We start from the raw sequence: 11,081 nt of genomic DNA on the forward strand, positions 1-11,081 counted from the left end.
AAGAAAAAGGAGGACTGTAAGAAAAGCAAATTAGAGAACCCATAAGAATTCCTTTGCCCTGGCTGAGCAGGTTTGGTGCTGGGCTCATTAGGGATGCAAATGCCCAAACCTCAGGCACAGCTTTGGAGCAGACACAGGGCCTGCATTGCCCTGACAGGAGGCACCAGGCACGTGCTTTTTATTTTCGAACTCTTTTCCTGCTCTTGTCTCCACTTTAACTGAGCTGAGCTGGGATTGAACAGGGAGAGCTGGAGCAGATCAGCTCCAAGAATCCCTTCCAGCCCAGTTTGCATGAATTTCTCCAATTCTGCTCTGTAAATCTCGGCAAGAATTCGAAATCAAGGCTTTGAAAACCACACACCTTTTAGCTCTGCTCTAAAAACTCCTCCGTGGAGGAAAATGGTCCTTGAATGTGGAGTGAGATCTTCTGTCACAAAAAAAAATGCGATAAAGGAAGCAAAGTATGAGGTTGCTTCCACATAGAAATTTTTGCCTCTTCACCAGCAAAGAGCAGCCAAATCTGACAAAAATTCACACAGAAATTCCTTTACAACAAACTCAGATAAAACTCACCCCAAGCAAGAATCTCCTTGGCTATAAAACACATTTCCCACTTAACAACTGACAAGCTGCCACAAGATAAAATTCTGGGTTTAACAGGAAAAGATATTAAATCTTCTTAAATATGTGTATTTACACATATTTAAGAGTATAAATATGTGAAAGCAAAATCTCTTAAATAAAGACACATTTTTTAATTTCAAGTTCATTCATTAATTTATGAATAAGCATCTACAAATTCACTTTGTTCAGGTTTCTACTTTCCCATGTTGACATCTCTTTTCTCCTACTAAATCCATGACTGACTCCTTGTTCTGGTTTTGCATCACTCTCTATAATGCCCAAAATACCATAATATCATAAATTTACTCCTATAATTGTTTAGAAAATCCAAGAAAACAAAAACACTGGAAAAAGTGAAAATTTGATTACCCACAGAGATCTGTAAGAGAAGGCAAAATGTTGAGCTGTTGCCATTATCAAACTTGATACAGATTTGTGAGTGTTTATATAATTAATAATATATTAAAATATATTAAAATATCAATTCTTTTTTCTCCTGAAATTGCTTGTCACAAGACCTCGTCAGCAATAAAACAAAACTGTATTTCTAGTCCCTTAATGAATATTCTTTATCAGCTGTGCTTTATGTGTTGAAAACAAACACCAATAAAAAGTTTAATTTGCATGATTTTTTATGTATAAGAAAACAGAAGAGCTTTTGGAATAGGTTTAGTTTTATGTCTTGGCCTTTAATGTGGTAATCCCCTCAGATCAGTTAATTATGTTTTATGTATCACTGAAATTTAATATTTTAAGGGAGAAATTAGTATAATTTCAACCTCTTTAGAGCTAGCTGCTCCCCAAAATTTAAGATTCTGTTATAATAAATGAATTAATTTTCACACTAAGGAGAGAATGGACAAAATCCCTGTTCAGAGGCTCCCAGAAAGAATCTCTTGGGCTTCATAACTGCACAAGGATACAGGAAAATTAAGGACTTGGATGATTCTTAATTTCAACCATTTTCTTGCTTCTAATTTTCATCCCTATGAAGAATTTTGTAACAGCTTCAAGGTCTTTTACACAATTCAATATTCTTGCTTAAATGATGTTTTCTCAATGAAACAGGCACTGTTTATTCAGAGTGTTTGTTGCAAAATTGTTTTTGCACACAAAGTTTGGGGATGTTTGCTGTTTCTGTGAAATTCCTGTCCCTTATTTCAAGGGTGTTTTTACCTCAGGTTTTGGGGTGAAAGAAATCCCTGGGGGTTTTTTTTGTTTTTCTGTAAGTGAGAAGCGTTCATAAAATCACAGAACCGAATTCCTCCTTTGCATTTCCTAGTTTATTTAATGTTTTGATTTTTTATTCTTCTTTATTCATACTCTGCATTAAGATATCTTCATTTACCATAATTTGGGATAGAAAAAAGTAAAAGCGCAGTTGTTGTCTCAATTATCAGCACTGTGGACGTGCTCAGGCTGAAGGGATTCACTCAGTACAGGGACACACGAAAAAGATTGAATTTAGAATTTGCTCAGAAACAGTGGAAAGCAGAGATGCTATTTTGAACACCAACAGAGCTCTTGAAGGAGGTTATTGCTTCAGATATTCATTTTAAAAATTGAGATATTTAAGCATGGAAAAGACTTTTATCATGGTCTCCATTTCTTAGCTACTCTTGATAAAATACTTTCAAGACTGAATCCCTGAAGAGCTTCGTTTATCCCTCAAAAAAATTCTGCACATCACAAACTTTGACATTTTCCCTCTGTGGTTCCCACCATTTCTGTGGTTTTGCCGAGGAAAAATTAAATTGAAATGAATATAAAGATAAATATAATAAATATATATATTATATTGTATAAATTATATAATATATAATAGATTGTTTATATATTATACATTATATTATAGTATATAGCATATAGCATATAATATATACTATATACTATATACTATATATACTATATACTATATACTATATACTATATACTATATACTATATGTATATATATAATGAATATGCAAATAAAATTAAAATTAATATAAAAGCTTATCACATCTCACAAGGCTGAACAAATCCATCCCAGATAAACAAATTCTGCAAAAGTTCTGCTTGAAACATTTAAATCACACTGGCTGGAACAATCTGTTTCCAAGCACTCAGGAATGAGGAGAACTGGGGGAAGAAACTTTGTTTTGCTTTTCTTTTAGGAGAAACAGTTTTCACAAAGAATTTTCCCAAAAGAGTTAAAGTAGCTGAAGAATAAAATTAAATTATTGGTTTATGTTATATTAATTATTATTAATAATATTAATAATTGTTATATTATAAAGCAAGCAGCTGTTCTTGGTGTCGTTGCTGTTCCTGGTGAGGACACAGGGTTTGTGGGACAGAAATAGGCCAGAGGAGTAAATGAGGCATTGGGAAAAGAGGTGGGAGTAGCAGAGGTGGGAGTGCTTGGAAGTGGGCAGGGAAAAGGAGAAAAACCAGCCTTGGACATTTGGCAGAGAAGGGAAATTGGGGAAGGAATCATGTGGCCACAATTTACAGGTTTTGGATCCTCTGGTGCACCTCAGGACTGTAAAAGCAGATTTAGCTGCGCCTGTTTCATATTTTCCCTCATTTCCAGATCTTCTCCTAGGAATTTCCTTTGTACTTATATTTACAGCAAATATTACCTCTACTTTTAACAAAACATTTGCTTTTCCTTCCCCCCTCCCCTTCTGTTAGTCTTCCAATTTCAGCTTCTATCTCATCTTCTCCCCAGCAGTTATTCCTCCCTAAAGGATTAACATATTTCTATGTTACTCATTTTGCACAATAATGTCAGGCTGTATTTTCCCAGAAGGTTATTTAATCTCCAAACTGGCCCTCATTTATCCCTCAGCCTCTCTGTCTTGTGCTTTTCCTGGAATCCCAAAGACAATGCTCCAAACTAAAAAATAAGTTCTTAATTTGATGCTGGGGTGGCGATGACTTTGTAATTTTCTGGCGGAAGGGAGAAGAGTGTTGGGATAATGAGGAATTTGCCTCTTTTTTTTTTATTTATTATTTTTTCACCCACAATTTTGTCCTATCTCCCCCTTTTCCCCGAGCAGTGTTTGCTCCAGCTGTAGCTGTAACTTCTGGAATTGTGACACTTCTTACACTGCAGAGAATTCATGGCACTGAAATGTGAAATATTCTGTGGGTTTATGTGTTTGAAAGAGTCCTCTCACATCAGAGCTGGTGCAGAACTGCAGCCCTGTTTTGCTTAACAATATTTTTTCACTCCTCTTTAACCTGTTCACACTCCATCACTGAAAATCATAATTTTTTTTAAATTTTTTTTAATTTTTTTTTTTTTGCTGTTCCTCCCACCTCATCTTCATCATAACTGTTCAGAACAACACCATCACCTGCAAATTCTCTCATGGAGCTTTCCCCTCTTTTTTTCCACGTTGTTTGGGAATATTTTAAGCCCCACAAAATCTCAGCAGACCCCCAAAAGTTCACCCCACAGCACATTTACCTTCTATTTTCTCTTTCAACCAAATATTCACCCGTGCAAAGAGATTTTCTGTCTATATTCAGGATTTAATTGGAAATTTGGTTCCTTTAAACCCTGGTGAGGAAGAATCTTGTCCGAATGTCTTCCTGCTCACCCAAGCAAACCATCAGCCCAGTTTCCCCAGTAAACCTTAACACGAGAACCAGTATGGACAAGGGAAAATACAGCACTGTGGCTTTGTGCACAGAGGGGTTTCTTGCTAGGAAAAAATGTCACTGTCCATGACCTGTTCCTCCATTTTTCCTGCTTTGTATGCACCATTTCTCATGCATGCCTGGGGATAGGTGTCAGCAGAACACATCACTGCACATCAGCTGTGCTCCTGTCAGAGGCTGGATTAGCTACTGCTTGTTACATGGATGCTGAAAGGCCTTTGATCTTCTGAAGGATCAAAGTCTTGGGGTTTGGGTGGATGTTTTTTTTTTTCCTCCTTTTCAAAGTTTTGCCCCAAAAATAAATACTGCATTATTGGCTGTATAAATTGGGGGTTTTTTTTCCCTGAGAAGCTCAGAGGCTTGTGTAAACTACACTGTGCAGCCCAGAGTAAACATGTAAAACATGCACAAGCTTGAGCTGATTCCATTTAATTCCATGTAAAACCAACAGGAACTGTTCCAATCAAAACTCTAACTCAGGGCAGCTCTGCCTGCTGGCATTAGGAATTCAAAACAGGTGAAAATTTTGTGTTTACACCTATTGTAGTCTGACACTTCCAAAGAAAAACTAGAGCAAACTGAAGTTAAACAGCACCTAAACTTGGGTTTTGGTGTGTCTGATGTTTCTGCATTTAACACATCCCTGCCATCCAAAAGAGGTTTTTTTTGTTGGGTTTTTTTCCTGTTTTGTTTTGTTTTTTTTTTTTCTTTTTTATTTTTTTAACCTCCTCAGCTTACGAGTGTGCTGAGTAATAACAAGATTCCCAAATCCATTTCTCAGATCAAATAAAGGTAATTACAGAGCTCACTGTGGGCGATTCCCAGTGGGAGGGTGGGAGTGGCCGCGGGTGGGGCTGTGCATGCACAACAGAGAAAATGGGAATGCACCACGCCCGTCATAAAACATGCTGCCACAGCCAGCAACAGAAACCATTAGGGTGGATCATCCTCCACACCTTCTCATAAAGGCACAAAGGTGGCATGAGATCCCAAGATGAACTCTCCAGTCCCAGGGAGATGAGCGTGACTCACGCGGGGAGAAAAAGGAACCTAAAACAAATTAGGAGGCTCCCAAAAGTCCTTCCCCTGTGTGTGTGTCCCCCCCTCTACGTGTTCCCCAGAGAGGATTGATGGGGTGCAATGTGGCACTCAGAGCCCTTGAGCTATCAATAGGTTAATTCATGGGAACTGCTGCTCATTAATCATCTTTTATTACGCACACAAGGAGCAGGGCCACAGCTTGTTGTGTTTTGGGTCTGACAATCCCTGACCCACATTATTTATTAAATCATTCAGCGCTCCTCACGTCTTTGGAAATGTTAACCAGTGTCCACTCTTAGCATCTGGTTTTAAAAGCAACCGGTGTTTGCATTTTCATTCAAATCTAGTGGTGGACTCTAAAAAAAATAACCTTATACAAAATATTGTGGATGTAGAAAACATTGTGGATAGCCCAAAAGGTGCTTTGGAAACTAGGAACCCAAATAGCCACAGAAAGGAAAGGGATACATTGGAATATATTAATGTGGTAGAAGAAAGTAAAGTGACCCAGACTGTCACTGCAGGGAGAGGGAAGGAAAGGAAGGGTGCAGGAATACGTGGGAGACAGCACAGATAATTACAGGAGAAAGGGACACCGAGGCTCACCAGTGATGGTGTGAAACAGGGCTGTAAAAAAGGTAAGAGTGAAGCACAGGTGCAGGGCTGAGAGGGACGCCTGGAGAAGCACCGAGTGCTCATTCCCTGCTGCTCTGTCCCAGCTTTCAGCAGTCTGCAGGTGATGGATTCCTGAGCCAAAGGAGGCACCTCCTTATCTCCCATCCCATTTATTGGCTGCAGCTGCTTTCAGCCTCGCTTCTTCCCAGGAACTGTTTTTATAAATCACATGGCTGTGTTGATAGCTCTGCTGTGTTTGTGGTGTCTCCTCACTGGCACTCCCCAGAGCCAGAGTAAAACCCTGAATTCAGCCCAGAGCATCCAGTCACAGATCTGCTGCCATCGGCCAGAGAAACGCCGTTATCTCCTGCGCTGGTTTTTCCTGCCAACCCAGCTGGTTATTCATGACAGAATCACACAGTTTCTGGATCATATTAACTGCTCCCAGCCCTTGGAACCGTGTCTGACTTCATGCTCAGATGTCTACAAAGAAAGCAATGAAATTTCACACCCCTCCTTCAGGAAGCAGCAGAACCATTCATCCAGAAAACAGGACAGGCTATGCAAAGGATTGGGTTTGAAAATACTGCCAGAGTTGCAGGGCTGGTAGGGAGAGCTGACGTCTATTATACAGGTTAAATGGTGGAGTTAGAAAGGTGTTTTAGTGTTTAGGATGAGGAGGGAAAAGGTGAGGGGAAAACCAAGTTCACCTGACAAACTCATTCACCTTCTCAGCTACATTTTTCCATGCTTGGTTTCTGTTCAGTGCTGAGTTCCCTCTTTGCTGGGTTAATTATGCAAGTTCAGCACCTGTCAGGGACTTTTTCTCTATTTATAACTTAACAGATGATGAGTCTGCCCAGTCTACAAGAAACAGGGAAGTCCTTGCAGTGTTATTTCAGCCATAATGTGAATTTTTGCCAGGATTTCCACTTCTGCATAAATTAATACTTTAGAACTAGAGGTAAAATCCATTCCCAGAACAAACAGGACCTGCAATGAAGCTGAGAAAAAGCCCTATAATCTGCTTTTCTCTATTTTGAGGGAATTTCTGTGTACCTGGAGACCAACCACCACGGTGTGCCTACATCTTAAACACCACAGCTGGTTTTGCATTTCCATCCCAAAAAGGTGTCAGCAGAACTAGAAATCCTTCAGGAAAGGATTGTACTATAATCTAAGGTGTGGAATGGCTTCAGAAAGAGAAATTACTACATTTCATCTGGGAAAACAGAAGAAAAATTTAATAATTCACAAAGTTCTCTGCAGGGACAGACTGTCCTCACTGTTGGTGTCAGAAGTAAAAGACGCAGGATAAAATATAAGTAAAGAATAAGAACTAAAATGCTGATGTAAGGATGGGAACCTGGACCAAACACCACAGTCAAACATCACCTCGATATTTTCTGCAATCCAACAAATAATTCCTTGTTCTGCCCCTAAAAACATTTTTTTCCCCCCATAAAATAGATTTGGGATAAATGCCTTTTGAGGGTTTATTTTCACAGAGACCTGTAGTTTTTTATAAATGTGTTCCTAGAGCAGATTAAAAACCTGATGCAAACACTCTCCCCACCTCAGCCAGGAGGCACCTGGATGTTCCAGAGCTCCCAACCCCTCCTGCTGGACAGCACACCTGGACATGGTGGCAATTAGTCCACACTGCTCACCTGGTATTCAGCCTTGCCAACAGGTAGCCCTTAATGAGCAAACCCTGATAGTTCAGGAATGATTTAATTAAGAATGGCATCCTTCTCTTCCAGGAATTCAGTACTTTGCTACTTAGCTGGCAGCAAACACACATCCCATGTCACTGGATGCAGAAAGGGTTTTATAATTGTAAATTTTCTTCACTCATCCTTGAGATTGTCAAATGAACGTTATTTTTCCCTAAATGTGCAAAAGGTAAATAAATATCTAAATATCCAGAGGTAGCCAATTATGGGCACCAATCACAGCTAACTGTGAGAGAATTGAGCTCAGAACACTTGAATAAGAAAGCAAAACCAGCACAGTTAAATTAAACAAATTCACAGGCAGATTTAAATCCAGGAGAAAAGAAATTACAGTCCTCAGAAGCTCTGTAAAGTTAATCAGGTGTCCTGTAATCAAGGTGCTACACATCCTGTAAAGAGCAGCAAGGAAGCAATGAGGAATTCATGTGGCCAAACCAGAGTTTAGTGCTGGGCTGTGCAGGTTCCAATCCTGTTCCTGAAAATGTCTCCTGAAAACAGGGCAAGGCTCAGTGACAGGAATGTCAGGGATCAACAGAGCAGTGACAGCTCTGATGAGCCAGCACAGCCTCCAGTGTCAACCTGGCAGGAACAGCCTCAGAAAAATCTTAAATTCATCAAAAGCCTTTTTTAAAAAATGCTGATTCTTATTAACAAATCCATTTTCTGACTGTTTTCCATAATTAATTATGTGTAGAGATTTCCTGTCTCCGTGACAAGTGTTAGTCACAACATTCTGGGCACTTCTGGGATATTTGGCACGCAGCATCATTGACTGGCATGTGATGGATTTTTAAGTGCAAGAGGAAAAATGGAATTCTGAAACCTTTTTTTCATAGTCTTGAGGGGGGAAAAAAAAGATCCCACCGAGTTATTTGGGAAACATCAGATGTGGAGAGGAAAATGATGATTTAGGGTTGAGATGTGAGCAGCTCACACAAGTTGGTGTCAAACCAAGCTCAAGGGAGCCCAGGGGATGGATTGGGAGCTGAGGAACACCCAAACACCCCTTGTGAGAGCAATGCCAGCCCCAGGGGCTGCACAGGGCACTGCCAGCAGCACCCACAGAGTTCAGGAGGCTGCAGGAGACACAAACCCAGGGGTTGTTCCAGCCAGGGATTGCTGCCACGGGGCTCAGTCATGCAGAGCTGATAGATCAGCTGCTGCTGCCCTGCTTACCCCAACACCCAGCTGAGGTTACACTTTCTCACTCTTTTCTGACTTTCCAGGTAGTTATCTTATCACAGGAGCCTGCGTGGTCACGCCACATTTGCAGCAGCCAAAGTGACATGAAATTGTTCCAGCTGCAGCTGGGAGAATCAGATACCTCTCTCCAAATCAAAGCATCATTGTTTGCTTTAGCACGTCCTACATCCAGGCAACCCACAACTTCCTTAAGCTCTGTCTCCCAGGAACTGCTTGTTGCAAATGATTTATTGTAATCCTGATTATTGGCAACCTCCCCTGGCTGTAATTTCTGCTCCTTAAGAAGATTTGTCAGTGAGTGTTGTGATTTCTCTTTGCTAAAATCCATGTTAACAATGCAAAGTGGTTTTGAGTTGGTTTTTGTTTTGGTTTGAGGTTTTTTTGTTGTTGTTTTTTTGTGGGTTTTGGTTTGTTGGTTGGTTTTTTTGTTATATGTTCTTTTAACAAAATGGAATGTCTCTAAGGGACATTTAAAAAGATTTAATGAACAGTGACAGCAGAAAGATTTTTCAGTGTGTTGATTTGGCAGTTTAAACTGATCTGCATTTGCAACCTGCTGTGAGACACATAAATGAGGCTGAACTTGCAAATGGCTTTTGAAGAGAAGTTTGGAGACTCCAAGAATGAAATGAAAATCAGAATACATGGCCAGGGGTTTTTCTCTCACAAAAAGACATTTCCACAATATTCTAGGATGAGCAGAACCTGGAGCTGCAGCTCTTACTGATCTGCTGGTGCAAGTGTGAAAACTGAGAGCAGCACTGGGATTGCAGCCTTGGGATTTATCCCCACCTGGGAGATCCTCCAGGATGGATTCTTAACAAAGGCATTCAGTAATCACCACTGAACACAGATTATCAGCCCAACACTGTTTAAGTATAAATGCTTCTCATTTAACAGTAAAAAAAGAAAAATACTTTCCCTGTGGCTGCTTCTCATTTAATAAAAATAAAATAGTTTTTCTACACAGGGGGAAATTTTTAGTCTAAAATATGACTAAGACTTCTCCTTTCCCACCAAAATGCAATTTATCAACAGAACTTGGCAAAGGTCTCAATTATTTGGTTTTCCTGGGCCTTTTGTATTAATTTTCCATACAACCCTGACAAATTCACTTTGCTTTCAAAAAGGATTCGTGAAAATTCTCACAATGCAGAAGCCACCAGGCAAGAACTGTACCTGTGCAGAAGCTTTTTATTAAAACTCTAATGCTCCAGACCACAAATGAGGCAGCTGGGCTGAAAAATTGCAGTATAAAAGAGAGGTCAGAGACAGCTTTGTATAACCTGAAGATAAGTGGGGAAGCAGCACTGGGAGGGCAGCCAGTGTGGAGCACTCACAAATTACAAATAGGCACTCACAAATTACAAATAGGCGCTCACAAATTACAAATAGATTCTCGTATCTTTTCTAGCTGACATTTTTCCCACCTGCCCCTTTCAAGATGAGGAATCTCTCTCCTCATCAGCCTCCAGTTAAGCCACTGGGAGAAGAGCTGAGACATTTCTGAACTCTCTCTCTCACATCATTTTTTTCCCCTGATGTACTGCTGCAGGTCTCCTGCTTGATTTCCAAGCCCCATTGTGCTCCATCCCCCCAGGCAATGCAGTTCTACTCATCATAAATACAGATTTCTCTTTGAACTAGAAAGGCAAAAAAAAGGTTTCCACGTTTTTAGGTGATATGTCTTTGTTAAGCAAACCTAACAAACCCCTTAGATATTTACCTAACAGCTATTTCAACACGTGGCAAAGAGCTGACAGATTAACTCTTGAATTAAAGTGGCTTTTTTCTCCTGATTTGTCCACCTGAAATCAAAATTATGAGCATGAACACCTTCATCTAGCTACAAACTTGACATAAAAGGATGCATGTTCTACTTTTGTTTTACTCTAAGGTTACAGTCAACAAGGAAAACAAAAGACCAGAAGATTAAATTTATTCCTTTTAATCCAAACACCATCAGATATGGCTCCTATATCTAAAGATCAAAGATTGGGAACTTGAGAGGAGATCCAGCTAACAAAAACAGGGATGGAATGATGAAGTCATTTGCGTATCTCAGATACATTTCAGTCATGCAAAACAGAACAGAAAGGCTGAAAGGATTGGGACTAATAAAAAACAAAAGCGAACATATAAGTGTGTTGTAGTCATCAGTCTGAATAATGATAGAAAAATATCCTTTTTTTTAATATAATCCCTCTGAAAA

The sequence above is a fragment of the Melospiza melodia genome, chromosome 21, assembly GCF_035770615.1.
Source record: "Melospiza melodia melodia isolate bMelMel2 chromosome 21, bMelMel2.pri, whole genome shotgun sequence".
NCBI classification, from domain to species: Eukaryota; Metazoa; Chordata; class Aves; order Passeriformes; family Passerellidae; genus Melospiza; species Melospiza melodia.